Source organism: Larus michahellis, chromosome 11 (genome assembly GCF_964199755.1).
Source record: "Larus michahellis chromosome 11, bLarMic1.1, whole genome shotgun sequence".
Classification (NCBI taxonomy): Eukaryota; Metazoa; Chordata; class Aves; order Charadriiformes; family Laridae; genus Larus; species Larus michahellis.
Window position 1 is genome coordinate 9,257,166 of NC_133906.1, and position 21,661 is coordinate 9,278,826.

A 21,661-nucleotide genomic window follows, 5' to 3' on the forward strand; every position below is an offset into this window, starting at 1 on the left:
CTCCTACCGACAGCTGAGCAGCTCTGCTCATGAATTAAGGATCAACAAGGAAGTCTTGACACCATTGCTTAGGTATAAGGCAAATGTTGCCAATATCTTAACGCACCTGAAATAGTGTTAATCCCTTTCAGCAGACCTAACATGCAAGTATGGCTCACATGCAGAGAAGCTACTAATCTTTCCACGCTCTATGAAAATCATGTTCACCACTGAAAAATCCAAGTCCGAAGTTTCAGTGCAGGCTTAAAGAAAAGCACACCCAAGATTTGCTCTTGAGCTAAACTCTGCCAGTATCCACAGTTCACATCAGACATCGACACACTGGTGCTAAGCGCACCCTGCTCCACAACAACATCCCAGGCTCTCACCACATCAGTGAAGACTATCAGCAGTGTCAGATGAAGAACTGCCTGTAGGTATTCCCTCTCCTGAACCCTTCAAGATGCCAAATGCATCAGGTCCATAATGGATTCAGCCCAGGAACTACACAGACACTTTCACTGTCTGTCCCTCCCCACCCCACCATCCCTGACCCCCCAAAAAGGTGGGTTTTTTTAAAAAAGGAATGGTTAACTGGTATGTGGAAAAAAAAAATCACATCTCATAATGAATTGGTATTAGCCCAAGCACACATTTTAGGCTTGGCAGAAGCAACTGCATTTGTTCCCAATATGCTTTCTGAAACTCCCAGTTATTTCCTGGATGCATTTTTAATTTCAAGCCCTGGTTATATTTCTACTGACAATGTCTACGTCAAGAATAACAAACATTCAATTTCCTCTCCTGTAGAATTACTCCACTCTGCTTATCTGGAGGTTCAATTCTGCTGTCTCCATTTTAATCACATTTTCCAACAACACAGTACTTTGTGCAACAGACCATTTTCCTTCATGAAAGATAAAAATGATTGCATATTCCATTTCATTTTTTGGCCTAAAATTTACTGCTGGTTTTTGCATTTTTTCACTAATTTAAAGAAAAAGTACATGTCAAAATGCATACCAGGCATAAATCACTAGGAAAAACATATATTTACACCTAGACTGCCATGTATGTACATTGTAGCTGGTTAAAAGAGTAATAGGGAAAATCGCATAATGAAAAGCTTATTTCACATTTCTAAAAAGTTCTGGCCATCAGGAATAATAATAAAGACTTCTAATACTAAGTATTATTTTTAGTAATCTCTATAGCATATACTTACAGTATAGTGATTATATAGTATAGTTTCAGTTATACTTACACTAAGCCATAATACGTCACAGCCCTGAAGACACAATTTCAGCAAGGTTGGGGTTTTGGTTTTTTTATTGAAAAATACAAACATTTATGAGCTCCATAATTTTTTGTATATATTCTCAGATGACAGGATGAAACACAGTGCAGAGGAATGTAAACTGTGTAAAACGCATACTTTGCACGTTGACACAACTGCAGTAACAGCTGTATTAACAGTGCCCAGATGCTGTAAGAAACAGGAGCCAATTTGCAGTGTGCGAATAAGGGTAGCGAGAACCGAGAAGTTAAAAGCCCTTGCAGCTCTGTGAAACCCCAGCTCTATCTATTCCTTATAATTTCAGCAATAAATTTTTACTCTAAACAACCAAGAACTTTCATACCAGCTGACTAATAAGGATGAGGATGAAGGAAAAGGCCTACCTCTTCAAATACAGAGCTGTCTCCAAACCCAGCAATACTTCCTCCCGTGGTCGGGATATCTGATCACCATACCCACGGCAGATGCTGGAGGTGACACGTGCTGTCTCCCAGCCCATGAAGAGGCAGGCAGGGTGATAAGATGAACTGTTCATCTGAATCAATTCCTGAGAAATGTAGCGGAACAGAGTGAGCTCGAAATGACTGATCAATCCATGTGTTTCAGATGTGTTCTCAACACCCAAAAACATAGGAAGAGGGAAGAAAGTAAACAGGAGATGATAGATGGCCATTTCTTGTTCCCTTCCAATTTCCACATTTTTAATAATTCAAAAGAACTGGCCATGTTTCAACTGCTGAAAGTACGCAGATATTTACAGTATTTGTCACTGCATAACCACTGTACTATATATTAGTGATCCAAAACGGTTAGACTCTGTATAAGCAGTTAAAAAACAAACAGGCAAATATCAATTAATCACCTTTTTGTAACCCTCCCATTACTTAGAAAAGGAATGTGTCCCAGGAAGCAGTTTATTTAGAAAAGCACATTGTAATAAATAACTGTAATGATAGTAATCCATTAGAAGTCAGAGATTCATTTTTTTCTTCAAACAGGTGCAATATATAAATACTTGAAATATAAAAGATTACTGTATTTATTTTTTGTATTGTAACTATACTGTAGTTATTGAAAATAAAGTAGTCTATGAATAGCAAACTTTCAATGCATACAAGGCCTGTTTCAATATTAATTCATTGAAATAAACCAGTGTAATATTAGAATAATGAAACAGGTCAAGTACTGTGGAAACTGGCCATAGTTGATTCAGACAAAGGTACATGACGGTTAATAAAGTAGTCTGAGAGCAATGAATTGTGACCCAGTTAAGGCACCCTAACCACTGCAAGCTATTTAGATAGCATTACTCAGCCTGTGGGCTGTGGACCACTGCTCTCAGACACCAGAAACTGGTCCATGAACAATCTCATTTAGAAGATTAAAAAAATGCACATCTATCCCCACACTGTTGGCAGCGATGCACGAGCACTGGCAGACAGTGTTGGGAGCCAGCTTCTGGATGCTGCCAGGGACTGCCTGCAGGTGCAGACGGCTCCTTTTCGGGCATGTGAAATGGTCCAGGATTTTTGTTTCAAAGGGGCTCCATTAGAAAAGGCCGAGAAACGCTGACGCAGGCAGCCTGCGGGGACTTGACCCTGTCCTCCTCTGGGATACACTCACCTCCTATTCAGTTTTTTAAATCTTGTTCCCCTTGAGTTCACCAGATCTGATTTTAAAGAAAATAATTTTAGTTGCTATTTAGATTCAATATAATGACATCTAGAATATTTAGTCAAGTATTTTGAGTACAACTAATAATTACAGTGAAAAATAAAGACATTCTTTGATGCAAGCACAGACTTTTAACATAAGATCACTAGAGCTGCCAACAGGGACATGGATCTCCAGTATCCACTAAAGGATTAAATGCAGCTTTGAATCAATTTTTTCAGACTTCTCCCTAATGAATCCTCACAAGAAGGTCACAGGTACTCATTGACATATCTGAAACCTCTTTCTTGCAAAAGAGCCCCCATTGCAATCTCAGGCCCTTGTCCTGCCACCACAGCAATCTTCAAACTCCTGCTCCCCCCAGGAGCTCCCAGGCCCTGCTTATCCAACAACAAAACTGTTTTAAGAACCTGTGAAGCCCCGTCCCCGAAGCAAACTGAGATGGAGTACAGATACCTGAAAAGCTGCAAAAGAGAGAGTAGCTGAAGCCTTGCTCACCACATTAGGGAATTGGTTCAAAAATGATACACAAAGTCTATTTCAGTAATGAAAACTGACTTTCCTTCCCCCCCACCTCCCTTTTATAATTATGGGAAAAGATGGGATGCTTAATTTGACCACTAAAAAGACATCAAAATATATTTTTTTATCATCAAAATAATTCATATTTTCATCACAGAAAATAAGATCTCAACATTCTCCCAGATGACCGTGAAGTACAGCTGGTCCCAATAATAGCGTGCACCAAAGCTATGGCAATTAGCAATTTTTTCATCCACTAGCCAAGAAGAAAAATAAGGCAAAAGAAAAATGTTATTTGGACAAATCTGGAATTATTATTTTTAAAAATTATTTTCTGAAGAAAAAAACACATTTGTTTTAGATTTTAGATACTTTACAAGGTATTTTTTGGCCTAAAACAAAAAGCTTTTTTTTTCTTTTTTGCTATTATTATTATTGCATGAGAGCAATTAAGAAAATGAAAACAGTATTTTTAAAGAAAAAATTAAGGTTTAATTCTGAAAATGTTAGACTATTTTTACTTTTTGATTATTTACGTGCTACTATTTGCTGCACTCTGTTGAGCTTTGTAAATAATTTCAGTTCATTCAAAACTGCATTTTTCATCAAGCAAACTGTTCAGCAAAAGAGAGGAGTAAACTGCCTGTTTCTAATCAGGCTAATAGATGGAGGGATGGGAGCTGCTTTATCCTGCAGACTCCAGAAACCCATCTCTGCAATTTTCCAACTCAACAGGGAATTTGTTGGAAATTCGACCATGGAAAACTGCAGCATTTCCTCCATCCCTTTTTTCCATGCTGTAAAACAAACTTTTGGATGCCTAGACAAGCTCAGAGCACACAGCAGAAAAAATAAATAAATCATCCTTAAAAAAGTAAAGGATCAATATGAAACAAAACCAGGTATAGCCAGTTAAACCCCTCGGCTGCAATCAAACATTGTACATTCAAAATCAAATGTCAAAAAGTGGCATTTGATGGAGCGAGAGAAAAAAATACATACATCAGCTAACTCACATCCTCTCCCTGTTTAAATAGTTGTTATTTAAGTGTGTTAAGATACAGATTTAAAAGAAAAAATTGATATATAAAAATCATAATGCAAGTAAAATATTAATGCACATAACACTACCACCATCCCTTCTTTCTGAATTGCCATTGGATTCAGAATAAAATAATAACAGCGCTGGAAGGACAATAGCAAAAAATTCCTGCCCGGTGAAGAGAAGCATTAGAAAATGTGCAGCTTCCCTGACACAACAGTATTTTAAAGTCATTCTAAATTTCTCATCGCTTTCGCAGAGATATAACTCAAAATGACTTAAAACACTTGATCTTGATTCTGCTGCTGTTTACAAAACGTAAATCTATCGAAGCTGACAGAATTACTCTGGTTTAAAGCTGGAGGAACTGAGGAAGAATTTGGCATTTTGATTCAATCTTTAATGTGCAATTTGCCTTTCACGTATACAAAGCGCACTGGCTCTCAGACAGAAGATAAGCATGTAATAAATCAGCTTACTTTTTTTTCAGCTCTTACTCACAGTGGAATCCCCAAAATTCATTTTATTTTATCTTTTTCCCACTCTTCAGCTTTTTCTCTTTCATTTTCCTTCCTCCTCTTCAATCACCACAGGTTTGCATTTCTCATTTTCTATTTTACATCACTCCGCTTTGTTCTCTACAATGGAAAGACAGACAGGCAGAAAGAAGGGCAGACAGACAGCAGGGAGAGAAACACAGCCAGTCCAAGGTAACAATCTCGGACACCCACATTCTGGAGGATCTGTTTCTCTCTCAAAAACATTTTAACTTTATAAAGGGAAGGGAATCAAAACTCATTTGCATACGGGTTCATTCCATCTATTCAGCTCATATGTTTATAGCTCTGGAAAGTCCCTTTCTGATTCCCTGGTTGATAAAGAGCCAGGAAGGTAATGCAACAGTGGGGAGAGGTGAGAACTGTTTTGCTGACCTTGCAAGCAGCGCTTAAATGAAGCGCTCCGTTCGCCGTGCCCGGAGGACGCAACTGGGAGATTTGGGTGCTTTTTATCCTTTAGGTTTCAAGGCTCAGACCATGCATGTAGAGCTAAAGATTCAAGTCAGAGAAACCCCCACTCTTGCGCAGGAGGAAGCTCTGGTCAGGCGCTCAATACTTCAGCTTCCTGTCTGTACACTCCGCGGTCTAATCTGGGGAAATCCTGAAAACATTATCAGATGCATGATAAGCTCTTTAGCTTTCAAGTACATAGTGATTCAGTTTCGGTCAAAGTCTCATCTGAATACAGTTTTTAAATCTAAATAAAAAGCAAGACCCTAACAGAAAAGAGATTAGACTTGTAGTCTAACATCATTGGTATCCAAAATAACATGACTGATGTTTAAAACTGGCATTAAAAAAATCTACTTTTCCATACCTGCATCAAGATGCTCAGTGTGTGTCATTCAAGCTGATTAAAAAGGAGTGGAATTATATGTCTGGTTAATTAAATGCCTTTATTTATCCACAAACAAATAACGCACCAGAAGCAGCAGCAGGGATTGCTTACCCCATCCCAACGTCATTCACTTGAGGCGGATTGTTTCTGAGAGAGAGAGTGCTTGAAACTCTGGTGCCCACTCATCCCACAGACTTCTCCCGCAAAGCTGGCAAGTGCAGCAATCCTTCTTTTGTTCACTGTAGACACTTGTTTAACAGGCATTAAACAGATGTTTCCAAACCCATTTCACAGCCACTCATCATAGGCTAAGAGCAGGCTCTGCTCTTTGATCGGTGGATTTAGCTCTGCAGGAGTAAATCTCCACCACCACAGACCGAACCCCCAATATTTTCCAATTCGGATGGGTACTGAATTGGGATTCACCCACAGAAAATCACTCCCACTCCACTGGTCTCCATCTCAGTTCAGGCCAGGGAGCTTTTCTAGGATACATTCCAAGAGGTTCTCCTTCACACACAACTTCTGAAGATCTTGGAGAAACTCACTCCATCGACAAGTCTGGAAGCAACTAAGAACATTTTCCCAGATATTGCAGGTCTGCAAGCAGTCAGGGCTTAATCTACTTTCCACTCACTCCCAGAGCATAAAACATATCAAATGCTTTTCCTGAGAGCTCTGATGCTATCTGCTATACTCTCTCTAAGGGCTACCACAAAAACAAGCTCATGTATGGACCAGCTACTTTGAAGAAGAGGAAAATGGGGAAGATATTTATTGCTAATAACCACATTCCTTCAAGTCGCCCAGATTGTCCATACACGGGGCAAATGTATGTACCATCTTTTGTTTCATCCCAAAACCTGGTTTACAGGTCTCCAACTAGGCTAATACACAAGGTACATTTCACAGGAGCACAGGTTTCAGGTAAAAAAAACCCTCATCATTTTAATATCCGTGTTAAAATATATAACAGCAGTAATTCTGGAATTACTGAAAATATATAACAGCAGTAATTCATACTGGAAGGCAGATCCATTGACACTGAGAGCAGACCCAGCTGGGAAATAATCCCAAAGTTTTGAAAGCACCTAGAACTGGGATTTTGCTTTTTAACAGCATGAGAGACCTGGTGTTGGCTAATAAAATACCATGTCTGAGCTCTCAGATGCTGCGCTAGGTCAAGTTTGGGCACGGAGAAGCAAAGGCCCTAGTAGGACCTATCAATAAGGATGCTTAAATTAATTTGCATGAGTCATTGCCCAGGAAGAGAGGAACGGTCATATTTCAGGCTGGGATTCAGCTGTATTTGCAGTGCTCACTGGTACGACTTTCAAAATGCATCCTCACTCTAGCCCCAGGTTTAAAAACCTCTTTGTAAAAGACAGTGAACTAAATTAATCTGTTCCCTGCTGAGCCATACATCCTTGATGGTTCTTTAAGCAAAGATTATTCAAGTTTCCTGGGTCCCAAAAGGTAGGTTTCATTATGTGTGTGTGTCAGAGCTGAATAACCTAAAGCAGAAAGTAACTAAACAACCTGAGTCCCATGGTGAGAGAATCGCATTCCTCAGTTCTTGGCGTATCTTCCCAGCAAAAGCAGAAAAGCAGCCAGTAAAGCCTAAACATGTACACAGGCCTTTAGAAAGGAAAGATGACAGGACAGGTTCTCCACTTCGCTTTGTGAAACAAAAGCAAAGATTAAAGGGGAGAAAATAAAGAAAGCTTGTACGCAGTGACTGATAAGGGAAGAGACAGACAATATTCTGTGCACTGCTCTTGACAGCTGACATCAGTCAGGATGGTTATTATCATCTTAACATCTCATCTGGAAAGTTTTGACTAACTGAATTTGTTTTTTGACAGGAAGTCTAGATCTTACACTAATTCAGTGGCTGGAATTTCTTGAGGCAATGTTATGTTAGGCCAAACAAAACAACACTACTGCCCTGAGTGCAGCACTATCAGAAACACAATAAGTGGCCATGCAGTGCTTTCTAACGGCATAAAATCGCAGCCCAGGTGCTGGTACCATCACCACCAGGTAGTTCCAGCTTCTCTGCTTTATTTATTGCTGTTCACTGTATTCTGTATAAATATACAGAGCTGATTTCCTTCTGTCACTGGGGAGGAAGGTCCTCCCAGAAGGGAGGATCTCTCCCAAGCTAGTTAAAATCTTTACAGCAGTATAAAACATGCAAGCATCAGAGATAAATCAGGTCCTGTATATAAAATAACTTTCACAAAAACATAGCCTTCAGAAAGCACAGTAGACATATAGTCACTTCTTGCATGATTTCATAAATCTTCCATCCCTGCTTATAGTATTTCTTTGTGACAGACAGTGAGATAATACTGTGATTTATGAATTCCAAGAGGAGCCATATCTTGGTCCCACTGAAAACTATGGCAAAATCCACATTACCTCTGAAGAAACTGGGATTTCTCCCTCAATGCTGTTAAAAGCAAACTTCCACTTGGTCTCCCTTGAAAGATGAGTTCTGTGGGTCTTTTTCTACGATATAGAGCCTTATACAAACATATCACAGAATCGTCAGGGTTGGAAGGGACCTCTGGAGATCATCTAGTCCAACCCCCTGCCAGAGCAGGGTCACCCAGAGCAGGTTGCACAGGAACGTGTCCAGGCGGGTTTGGAATGTCTCCAGAGACGGAGACTCCACCACCTCTCTGGGCAGCCTGTGCCAGGGCTCTGCCACCCTCAAAGGAAAGAAGGTTTCCTTACGTTCAGATGGAATTTCCTGTGTTCCCGTTTGTGCCCATTGCCTCTTGTCCTGTTGCTATATATATATATATATATAAAAATATATTATTTTTTACTTTTGTGCATCTAGCTGTCAGGTTTCTTTAAGATGAATTGACTTACAAATTTTATGAGCTCTCCTACTGATTTCCGTCTCATGGCTTTAATATCCAATACAACTGATTCAAAAAGAGATCGGGCTGAGAGAGAAACCTAGGAAATACTTTGTAAATCATGCACTGTTCGTAGACCACTTTGCACATTTACAAAGGCTATAGTCATATCACAAGCCAGGAAGGATTTGATTAGCCAATTTTTATTTTGCATTGTGATGGGCGTATAAATTAGGACATAGTGCTCCCACCTCTTATGCAAGCAGTGAAGAGCTGTCAGGCATGCTTGGGTAGATAGGGGATGGTAGAAACCGCCCTTCTGCGTACTCCTGATGACCTGTGCAGCCTTCAGAAGCTGCAGAGCTCTGCTCGTGGACAGGGCTCACAAAAGAGGGAGGAACATGCCAAGACAGGAGCTGCAGCTACCCTCCATGACATGTTTTTCTAAACCGGGAAATGTTCCCAGTAGGAAATGCCTGCAGAGATTCATATAGAGGCATTAACCTTCCCCCCAGAGTCTGTTTGTGTACGTGAGTGCATGTACATGCACATATTTCTTATCCTAAAGGAAGAATTTTGCTCCGTAGTTGCACAGAGGGCTTGGATGTTACCAGAACAGCCCTCAACCCCTGCAGCTTTGCTCAGGATCCCCCACAAGAGCCAGATTATCTGTCCTAGTGTCTTAAAAGTCCGCCAGAGTTATTCTATTCAGGTTTATCATTCTCTTAATTTTTTTGCTGTGACTGGCTTTAACATCTGTGAAAGCAAGACTGTGAGAGCCAGGACAACGCAGTCAGACCCCACACAAACTACAGTGCACCTTCAGACCTGCTGCTGCACCGCCGTGCTGGCCTGCAGCACCCCTGCTGCCTGCTCCTGCCTGAGAGCTGAAGCCCTGGGCTTGCACGCACTTGTGACAAATGCCTGTCACCAAGGCAAATGCAGCATTTCAACGGGTAAAAAAAAAATCTACTGCTGCCCCATCAGTCAGCTTGAGCGAAAAGAAATGATGCAAAGTAGTATCAGGCAGCACGGTACAATTTCTGTGACAAGCTTCATAGATGGCTTCACTAGATGCTTTGCAGTCAGAAGTTAAAGAAAACAGGAAGGTTTCAAATGAGTTACGAAGGCAGGAAGTGAGTCAGCCCTGAGCAGGAGGGACAGCAAACAGCAACCCCTTCCACTGCAGACACCCAGCCACGGGACGTGGACACGGACGTCCAGAACTGGAGTGAAAGAACCTGAGACAACCTGTGCCAGCAGGGCAGGAACAGAGAGGAAAAGGGACCCTTCCTCACTGACCACAGCCCAAAGGAGGAAAGATTTTCTCCATGCAGAGGACTGTCTTCTAACCAGTTTTGCTTCTTGTAGAAGCAGCCTAAGCACCAAGCCACCATCCCCTCCCTGCCCAGGCACACCAAAGCCTCCTGCACAGTTCTGCTCCGGAGGAGTGGCTGAGTCGAGTCCTCCGGAATAACTCAGCTGGGATGGGGATTTCAAGTCCCCTCAAGCATCTTGAAATTTGAATGCTGGCTTCTCACGCACTCAGATGAGTGCTGTGCTACTGGAAATAGAAACAACAACACCTCCTCCTCAGTTGCCATCCTACTCTGCCTGTGTCCCTCATGAGAGGAAATTGCTCTGAAAACACTGTCACATCAGCCTCCAAAGCACAAGGAAGGCAAGGAACACGTTAGCAGGACTTAGGCGTAAAGAAGACTCTAGCTGCTTGCCTAGAAACAGATGCTTATCAGAGAATTCATGTGGAGTAAACAGAAGAGCCATAAGCCGTCAGTGCTACCGCAGCTCAGCAGCATTATGGCAGGAGTTCTGAGGATCTGCCTTTTGTGGATAGGTACAAAAGGGGCCCAGCTCCTTTCGTAGGTGTACCTCCAGACACACAAATTACATCTAAAAATAGAACCTGGGTTCTGAAGTCACACAGACAGCTTTGAAAATTGTACCCTAGATATTTGACAGTATTGCCCATCACACAAAAATGTTGCATTACCAGTTGCAGTACCAGGAAATAACACTCAGCCCTTAGGCCTGGACAGTCACACAAGCACCGAGACCCTAGATGGGTAACAAACACCCACCAGCTTTTGCAGGCTCCTAAACAGGGCAAAATAGCTAAAAGAATTATCTGTTCTACAGGTAGTGCACCAGGTTCCTAATATGTTGGCTTCTCTTTCAAGCACACTTTTGAAGCTATCAGGAGGACAAATAATTTTTTGCTCTGTATTAATCAGAAAAACAGGATGCTAGTTTCAACTGAAAAATATAAGTAAAAAAAATCTGGAGGACAGGCAGAACTGGCTGAGTTCTAGCACTAGAAAAGGCCCTTGCCCCTCTGCTTTTTCTGACAATAATTTTCTATAAAGCAGAAAACCACTGTAGCAGAAGACTTTAGAGTCAGAGCATGGTCAGGACACAACTGAAGTAGAATATGAGCTTCCTTGAGGCAATTAGATTGCAATGCAAAGCATTTCCAGATCCTTCCTAGTTTCAAAAGAAACTCAGAGTAAGGCGTGGGAAGATGGGCACAGAAGAACAAAACGCTTCAGAGGAAGGTTTACTAACACTGAAAGAAGCTGTTGAGAACTTCTTATCTGAAAAAAAAAAGACTGGGGCAAGACTAGGTAGAAGGTAAAAAGCAAAATCCAGTACCTGGTTGCAACTTGCCAGTTTTGAACATCTTCCAGTGGAATAATTATTCTTAGAAAAGTGCTGTGCTGTTGGAATCTATTTCCCACAGGAATGTTTCCATTTTCATTTTGGTTTTGTCTTTTTTCTCTCACACATGCTTTGATAGGTCATCACACTTCTGAAACCAGGGGACATTGCTTTTACTAAATGAAGTTTCATTCCTAAATTTTACAGAGTAAGATTTTGTAAGTCAGCTTTGGAATTAGACGTCTTGATTTCATAAGAATGGGACACTTAGCCGACAATTTTAAATATCTAAAAAGAATTTAAGTTCCTTCACAAAATCCAGGAAATGAAACATAACAGGCACATAACAGGCTCTACTCCAAGCACAGGATCATGCAGCTGCTAAAAACAGTTCTCAAGTGTTGTGTATTTTTTAGGAAGGAAGGTGATGGGCCAGGACTAGGCAATACCTAAACAGCCTTAGGAAGAAAACTGTATGGACAAAGCTTTCAAGCTGAAAAGAGGTTGAGAGCAAAGTAACTGTCATTCATTGTTTGCTGGGTTATGTTTTGACAAACAGAACTTGGTACATTCCCTGAAAATAAACAGAATCCATCAGAGAGAATCACAACTTGTTTCTCCTGCCTGGAGTTTCTTCAAGCAGCAGGTACAGAGAACCCAACCCTGGCTAATCAGATTTTAAAAGGAGGTTGCTACCATGCTGAATGAAATGCGAAACTCTCTGAACTAATACATTCCGGCAGCACCTTGTATTTGATTAAGGAACAAGATGATAGGTTAGCTAAACATGATGTTAGTTTATTGATTCCTGAAGCTGGAATGGTTTTGCTTAACTGGCTTTCAGAAGACTGAAGCCAAAGAATAACTGATTCAGGCTTGATTTTGGTTTGGGTTTTGTGGGTTTTTTTCTCTTGTTACAAAACTGAGTCATAGAGACTCAGCAGAACTGAACTGTAACAACAGCCAAAGAAAATATTCCTGTTGAGGAAACAGTTGTGCTGAAAGCTGATATCCCCTGATGGGGACATCCCAGCACAGAGGGCGTTTGTGCCTGCTGAGATCCGCCGCATGCCACAGCCTGTCCCTCTCGAGCCAGATGATTCACCAGCGCGTGGAGCAGCCCTTTTATCGCTGCCCTGCAGAAGTATTCGGTGCTGCTCTTCAGGCACCAGCAGGGACCTATTCACCACACGGACTTCTCACACCTGCCCGAGCTGCTTCAGAAGGAAGGCTGGCCACGGCATTCACCCCACAAGCTGGAGAGCTGCCTCTTGCTCTGGAGAGCAGTAAGGGCTTGCAGGGCCCTGTGGTTGGGATTTCCCTGCAACAGTCCCAGGGGACTGTCCCTTCGCTGCAGGGACAGGCACACGTTGGTTTTGTGTCTCTGTGGATAGCTGGGAGTTTACCAGAGAAGGCAGAACAGGATGACTGCACTTCACCTCCCCAGGAACTCTGCTCGCTCACGCTGAGGCACAGCTCGTTTTCTCTCCGTCTTCTGAGAGGCACAGTCACACTGTAGCTGGAAAAAAACACTGCGGGGAATGTGAACATTTCCAGGGATTTTTGTTTAAACCCAGTAATATCCAGCATCCCAGCTGGCTATTTACGGAAGATTAACAGCAGCAGCTTGCTTGGATGTCAGAAGAAATTTGAGCAGCAGCAGTAGAGAGAAAAGTGACAGAGAAATACTAAAAGGCACTCTCTGCCATTGCACAGCAACCACACCGTCACAGTTCACAAGAAAATATGTTTGGTTGGTTTTTGAAGAAAGGGTCAACCTTTGCCCTCTGGGAAGACAAGGGTCTATAACCCAGGATCAAGGAGAATTCTTCTTATTTGGCTCCATGTCACACACACAGACTGCTGCGGCCTTAGACAGAAATGGCAGTGGGGAAGGCCGGGAAGCCCTGCTGAGAGCTGTGGCCACGTGGCTGGCAAAGCACAGGGAGCTGCAATGGACGCGGGACCCATACGGCAGTGGCCCTCCCCGGGTTGAGGCCTCAGCAATACAGCCCCACAACGGGACGAATTTAGGAAAAGCTTATTCCTGTCTTCCTTTTCCTGCTATCCAGCAGCAGGGGCTCCCTCCAGCGGCTCAGCTTGACAGGCTGACAGCCAGGAAAACCCTGGCTGCTGAGAGCCTCCTGCTCCATCTCCTCCTCTCCCACCACCTGCTCACCCCTGGGCTAGGCACAGGCTGCCACTTCCTATCCCTGGCTCCTTTAGCCGCCTTTATCCTTCCTAACACCAAGAGCTGTCAGCCACGTCCTTACCTCTCTCATCCTTCCACAGCACCCACGCTGAAGCCCCTCAGAAGCCATTATGGAGGTCTTCAGATCCTTCCGCTGCTATCCTGCATAACCATTCACAGTGATGATGCCCTTTCTCATGGTGAAAAACATTATCCTCAAATAGCCCAAATCGTGTCATCGGCCTCTTCTTCCCACCCCGACTTTTCCGCTTTTCCTCAGGGTTCAGCTCTGCCATCCGCCGGGGACCTGTCTGAGCAGCAATGCAGCGAGTTCAACGCCTCGCCAGACAGCAAACGCCCTGCCTTGTGACTCCTGTGTCGGTGCATATGTTTATGACGTTATAGGAATTACAAACAATTATCTTTGCATTAAGTACATACAAACGTGTCCACATTTAAAGTCATATTAGCTTCTATACTCACAGGTGAAGGCTGGACTGCCACCAGGCTGAGCTCCTGCTCATCACTGCAATAACAAGGGCCTGGCCTTCCCCTTGGGTGGCTGTCTGGCAGGAGGGGTCCTTCCTTCAGAAAAGCAGCTCTGTCCCTCACGCCACTGTGGTGGCAAAAGGCCGCCCATAGGGAAGGGATGAGGTCTGCCTCTCCTGCCAGCACCAGGAGGTCCCACCTCATGGCTGTGGTGAAGATGGCCCAGTTCTCGCAGTCCCACCACCTCCCAGGCATGGCGAGGGGCTGCCTGTCCCAGCCCCACCACGCTCTTGGTGTGGCGACGTCCAGTTCTGCCTCTACACATGAAGCTCACCCTGCAGGCCTTCCCACCACACCTGCAAACCTCAGAATTTCAACTTGTTTTCAACCCACAGCAGGCAAGAGGGGGAAAAGACTCCAGGAAAATAGCAGCTCCCACGAGTACTGCACAGCTACACTCGCTCTGCAGAGGCTTTGCACAGGAGTCTGGTTTTTGCGATGTGCCAGTGTCACTATTATATGAAGGACTAAAGGTAGGATTCCCAAAGCAGTGCTAGAACACAATTCAGGAGAATTGAAAATCCCACATGAGCACTACACACTTCACAGGTACCGACAACGCTGTGGCCACAGGCCCAGAAGAAACACCCGGGAGTAACCTCGCCGCTGGTGCAGCCAGTCACCAAGGGGTAAAGAGGCCAGACAGCGAGGGAGGACAGACCGAGGACCAAGGCATGTAAGCCATGAGGCTCAACAGGTCTGGAGTGAGGCAAAAGGGAGCTTGGATGTGTCCACACAAGCTGCAATTATCCCCTCCTGACTGCAGCCCTTTTGAAATTCCTGACTGCTTTTACTCAGTGCTTTGTGAAAATTTTGCTGACAGAAATTTTATCTGGATTAGGGAAGAGCAGAAGATGCAGGATGCGGTCTCTAGGAAACACTGAAGTAGATGCCACAGAATCGTTGAGAACCCACGTGAAGCCAAGGCTGCAATGCTGGGAAAGGCCAGATTTACAACCCGCACCCCAAGGGTCATTTTTAATTATGTTGATGATTTACCTCTGGACTGCTGGGCAGAAGAAATGAGGTCATATTTACCTTCAGAGCTGCCCCAATCATGCCTTTAATTTTTTCTGCAGAACTTTGTTTCAAGTTGGAAACACGCTCTTACCACAAAGAGAAGCAAGCTGACAGTTCAGCTCCAAAAGATATTTTTATCAAGGAGACCCAGGGTTAATTGTCAAAATGAAACCAAATGCATATACCTGAAGCCAAACCGAATGCCTGGATGTAAAATGTTCTTTCCTAAATGTTTAAATAACTCAAAAAACAGCTGTTTGTCAGGTATTTTCTCCAGGACTTGGCTTACTAAGGAAAATATTGAACCCCAAAGACCATGGTTGTGAGCACAATTAGTGCTATCTAAACTGGGCGCTGCTGCCAGAACATGCCTCAACGGTATGGCAAGGTAATAAAGGTTTTTGTCAGGTCAGAAATCAGTGTTTTCTGGGACATTCTGTTGGCTGTTTTAATATCGATGAAGCTTACTGTGCTGGTTTTGTCTGGGATAGAGTTAATTTTCTTCACAGTAGCTAGTATGGGGCTATGTTTTGGACAGTATTGATAATACGGGAATGTCTGTGTTATTGCTGAGCAGTGCTCACACAGCATCAAAGCCTTTTCTGCTCCTCACGCTGCCCCACTGCTGGGGGGAAGCTCAGCAACCAGCTGCGTGGTGTTGGGGTTAAACCATGACAGTCCTTTTTGGCACCTAATATGGGGCTCGAAGGGTTTGAGATAACGACAGATTTGATTGGAATGTGCTAGAAAGAATTTACAGCTGTTATTGCTGTTTAGCTATTAATCAGCAGACTCCTGTGCTTGCGGTGGAGCTTGCTTACCTTGCTATATATTAGAGTCTAGTGCTTGTCAGTGGCTGCGTTTTGCTTTTCTGCTTGCTGTACTGCCCATCATCTTACCCTGCTGTGCCTGGGAACATTTTGATAACAGCAATGGCCATGTGCCTGGGCTGGCAGATGGCCAGGGCAGCGCTGCTGTTTCTGTGCTGCCGTACTGGGACAGGCTGGAACTCCAGCGTGAACTCAAAGCAAAGGGACTGCAACCCGTGGTTGAGTCCATGTGGGAGCAGGACACCCCAAAGCATCTGTGGCCGTGAATAAGCCCACACCAGAGCAGGTACATCTCAAAGCATCTGTAGCCATGGTTGTGTCTGTGCCACAGCAAGCATACCTCTGAGGGGATTGTGTCACATGGATAAGTCCATGTTGGAGAAGGTACACCTCGAAGCATCTGCAGCTGTGCGTGAGGGCATGCTAGAGCACTTCAAAGCCTGTGGTCATGGATAAGCCCACAACAGAGCAGGTACACCCCTAGAGGGACTGCAGCCATGGCTAAGGCCATGTTGGAAGAGGTTTACTTCTGTAAGCCTCTTACTTTACCACTGTGGCTGTGGGTAAGGCCACACTGGAGCTAGAAGTTGAATTTAAGATACAACAAGGGTAATGTGTGTGGAGACATATCCTTCTTGGTGACATTTTATCTATCACCATGCATCATTATGGCTAGCTATTCTTTGAATCTTCAGTGTCCCATGCAAAAAAAGCTTTCCTTCCCATCTTTCAAACCCCTTTGTGTACAGCTACACCAAGTCATTATACCATCTCAAAGGTAGCATCCCTAATTCTGCTTTAAGTAACTGAAAAATGATACGAGAAGAAGAACATCCATCACCACAATGGTACCTCCATCTTCCTTGATCGTAAAGGTCCTCAACAAGTCTTAAGACAAGGTTAGCATCTTGGTTAGTGATATCCTTGCAGACTGGATCTTAGATTTTTTTCAGTGCTATGTAAATTATCATTGATAGTTATAACGAGAACAAACCAAGTCTTACCTTGCTCCTGGTTTGAACTTTTCCAAAGTTAGTATTTGGATGGGTTCAGGTCACTTCAGATAGTGATATCAAACACATAAAGGACATACCTGATACGGTATGATGCCCTTAAGCAAAGAATTCAGACCTGCAGGAAAAATACTGACTTGGAACAGTTTTCGAAGCAAATATATACATTATAAACACCGAGCTCTCCCCTGGTCCAGTCTTTACAAAGAACCAGTTACTAAATATATATTGTGTATATAAACTGTATATAAACCTCATTATAGACATGTTGACCTATCAGTGCCTGTGTCTCTTGGAGTACCACTTCGGGGCTAGTTAGAGGGACATTATTGCATTTCTATACAGTACTTTACTAACACTAATAAAACTACAGCGAAACTAAAAGTTACAAGATTCACGACTTTGCTAACCCTAGAGAGACCAATTGCCTCCAGGCTTCTAATTTCTGTTCTTTTTAAACAACGAAAGATAAAAATGCCCTTGGCTGATATCCTATTCCCTGTAGTCACAGAGTAAAGGCACACCGAATTCCTTAGTGCTGACTCTTATCCTCCATTTCACACTAATGAAGCAATGAAACCCATTACAGATGCCCGCACTGTGCATGATGTACCAAAGGCAAACATCATCACGCCACAGCTGTCAGGCTGCAGGAGTGAGAAGCCATAATACATGCTGTTACCATGGTGCCACCCGCTGCCAGAACATTACAAATGGGATGAATTATCTGATGCGCGCTGAAGTAATTTTACTCAGCTTGCTAAGATATTATTTTTATATGAATCTCCAAGTTCTCCTTACAGAAATTCAGGTAAGGATTTAAAGTGATTCTCACAGCCAGAACGCTGTCAAAGAAGATGCTTCACAGGGTGACAACCAACTAAAAAGGTACCTGCTCTGTGTACTTGGTTATAATCCAGATTTCCCAGTCATGGTACACAGTTACACTGGCCTATTAAGGCTCATTCAAACTGAGAACAAGCCACCAAGCAAGCATTCGTTTTCATCACAGCCACACATTTAAAATCCCAAATATCTCAGATCTTTGCAGGAAGCGTAAACTGATCAAGCAAGTAAACCAAAACATTACAAGCAATTTTAAGTAGGACTTATGTTGCGCAGGGTATTGCTCAGACACCATTTTGAACTCAAGCTGCATCTGTTCCTGACAATACCCTAACAGAAAATACAATTTTGTAAGTATGAAAGGCTGTGTATGTTGTATCAACATTTAAACCATTAAGGAAGTTTATTTTTCAGTCACCAGTAGAAGTCAGTGACATCTAACTGAAATGGTGAGAAACAGTGTAGAATTCCCAGCAACCAGGCCCCCTGCACCTCAGCAAGCCAGCACTTCACGGGCCAGTTCTGCAGTTCTGAGCCTAAGAGAGTCTACATTTTCTAAATAAGAGACTACACTTTTGTGACTGTGATCTCGAGTCACTGCAGGCAGGAAGCTCAATCCACAGATGGAGTCTCATCACAGCTTTGTTCTAGTGTAAGTCACAGGAACATGCGTTTCCCTTTAACCCCAGCCAGCCGAGTTGAAAAGGGGGAAAATGAAAGCCAGCTGAAACAAATGGATCTTTCTGATGAATGTTTACAAAAACATGCTTTGTAAAAGCAAAAAACTTGGACCTGCATTAACCAGAAATCCCAATGAGAATAAAAAGCCCCAGATGAGGTACACTACTGTAGGAAACAAAAATATCCCCAGTCACCTAAAATTTGGTGCTGAGAATTAACATCTAACCAAAATTGAAGTGAACTTCATCATTCATCTGCTGTAGAGATGACTTAACTCTGGTTTTTTTCATGGATGTGTCTGAAATTGGACATTAACATTTAGTTATTTTTAATCTTTTAAACCAAAAGGATCACGGCCAGCATTTTAAAAAGCTAATCAATCTTTAAACACTATTAATTAGCTATAGTGGTAGTATAAAGAAAACTGGGGTTTGCATTGTGTTGCTGAATACAGATTTATCTCCCATACGTATGATTCCTAGCAACACTCCTGGTTTGGCTCAGGTGGGCTACATAGTGAAACATGGCTTTTGATCTCAACTATTTACAGATAAAATCTTGAAAACCTTGCTTGCTTCTTACTCAGATGTAGCTTTGACTGGCTCATGTTGCTTGCCAGCAGCTATAAGAGAGAGTATTTGTAGAAAATCAGATGAAACACACAAAAAAGAATCCTACAGAAAGTGTTCCTCTGCACCCAAAACACACTTTCATAATTTTTACAGAAAAAAGAAAATTACGGGTGGGTGAACGAAAGGACACGAACAAAACCTATCACCGTTTCTTTCTCCCTAGACTTTGAAAGGGTTTAATCATTTAATAAGATTACACTAGTGTAAACTCATTTAGTTTATTCTAGCATTATCGCCGTGTGTTCTCCACTGCAGCAGCATTCATTCTCATGCAGACAGACCAGCAATAGCCTCAAGTCTCTGACTCACGCTGTGCTTTCTGCACACCCATTCCACTGTCCCCACCCACAGGTATCAAGTTTTTGAGCTTCAAGTTAAAAGTCTATCCGTACCAAGAGGCCTATCAGAATCATTTAATTATCACCTTTACAAACATTATAGAAATTAATTCATTTTGGTATGAAATCCTACAACTCACAAGCATGTTTTAAATGTTTTGATACGTGTGCATGTATACACACGCTATGTGTATACATGGCACAAAAAGCTTATTTCTGAAGGTTTGAATAATAGATGTAGGTGCTTGATCACAGCAAATATCTTAAATCAACACAAAATAATTGTTTTTACCATTATAAGCATCCATAACACATACAAAGCACTAGTGTCTCTCTCCAGATGAGATATTTTTGTACATAAAAAAACTTACAACCTACATTTATGTTGATTTAGTGTCATAACCTTACAGCCTCTCATACTGCATTACCTGGTGTTTTGTGTACAAGTGGCAATTTTTACCTGTGTGGCTGCATAAGAAGCAGCCACGAGATGGCACTGTGTAACCTGTTTCAGCGCCTTCTCACAGGCGTTTTTCTGTAAAATTGAGTTTAGACTCTTTTCTCCCAGCTCTTTTTAACTAGTAAAGACAAAAAAAAAAATCAAAGGAAGATGCATTTTGTCACTTGCTTTTATAACTATGGCTTAACTTATGTGGCTGGTAGACTATACCCATCAAACTTCCATCCAGCTGATATGGCCAAGTTATTTTAGTATCAAAAACTATTGAAATGCAGTTAAGGATCAGCCAAAACCTGAAATCTCCATACAGAATGATATATCTTCATACGATGATTTATATTAATATCTTATCATCCTTAATTATATCTTTTTTCTTCTGTTTGGTTTGAGATTCCCCTGAACTCTTTGAGGTTTCAAACCAAAGACAAGAAACTAAAGAGAAGACCAGGTATTGTATAATTCATTACAATTTAACACTTTAGCTGATACCCTGACAAGTTTGAGGGAGAAACAGAATGAATGCCTGGTTTCACTTCAGCAGATGCCTGATAATTCAGAAACAGCAAATCGATTGAAGGTCAGAATTTACAACAGGACAATTCCCAAAAGGCCCATCTACCTCCTGATGAGTAAAAAAATAAATATCCAAAACTAGGAAACAGTGAAAACAGGTATTCTCTGTTCAGCCCATTTTCCTTCTTAAGACCAAAGGAGCCTTCATTACATGTCATCACAGCAGGGCAAATGCACTCCCTTCAGCACCTGCAAACCAGACACCTATTGGAAAACAAGGGCTCCTTTGCTGTCTGCATTTTTAGGTTTCCTAGAAACAGCAGCGTGGTTACACAACAGAGGAGCACATGGTTACACACTCAAATCCCATCTGCACGTGCAGTCGGGTTGCAGCCATGGTATGCTTCCAAGAAGCAGAACTGGGATGCAGCACTGACCCACACCAAACTAACCCCACTCTTTAGCTGGAGCATTTTCATCTTTTAGTCAGCTTGCAATCATTAAAGCATATTTCTTGTTATTTCAGACACTACTGTAAGTGTAAGCTGAAAAGCTGGTCTTGCCATTGCTTGCAGTTACATAGTGCCACAGTATACTCATGGTAACCCTGAGATGGCAATTCCTCCTGTTCAGAGCTCAGGTATATATTAAAAGATCAGAAAGGCTTTCTACCTTAGCAGATGACCAGAACACAGGAACCACATTGTGATTCATGTTAAGGATGAGCTAAAAGCTGAAGGCAACTCAGGCTGCTGTAATCTGACTGGATCAGAGTACTGCCCAGGAACTGTAAAAGCAGTTTAACTTAATGTGAAGGCTGACCGCCTCTACTTGTCTTCTGTGATGAACAGCTGTAGATGAGGCCATTACAATGCAGGAGAAGAGATTATTGAACCTCTGTGCTTATAATTCGAAGGATAGGGTTCCACCAGCCTTTCCTCACAGGGCACAGAGTACACAGCAGCGAGAGCTACATAATGCCATGACGCTTAAGAGTAGTCTACAGCTGCATAAGAATCCAATATACCATCTTAGGCAACCACTGTGAAGATCAAACAAGTTCAAGAAAAGAAAAGTGTGAGAAGAGTACTAGCTCTAGTACTAATTTACACTAGTAAATTAGTTTAAAA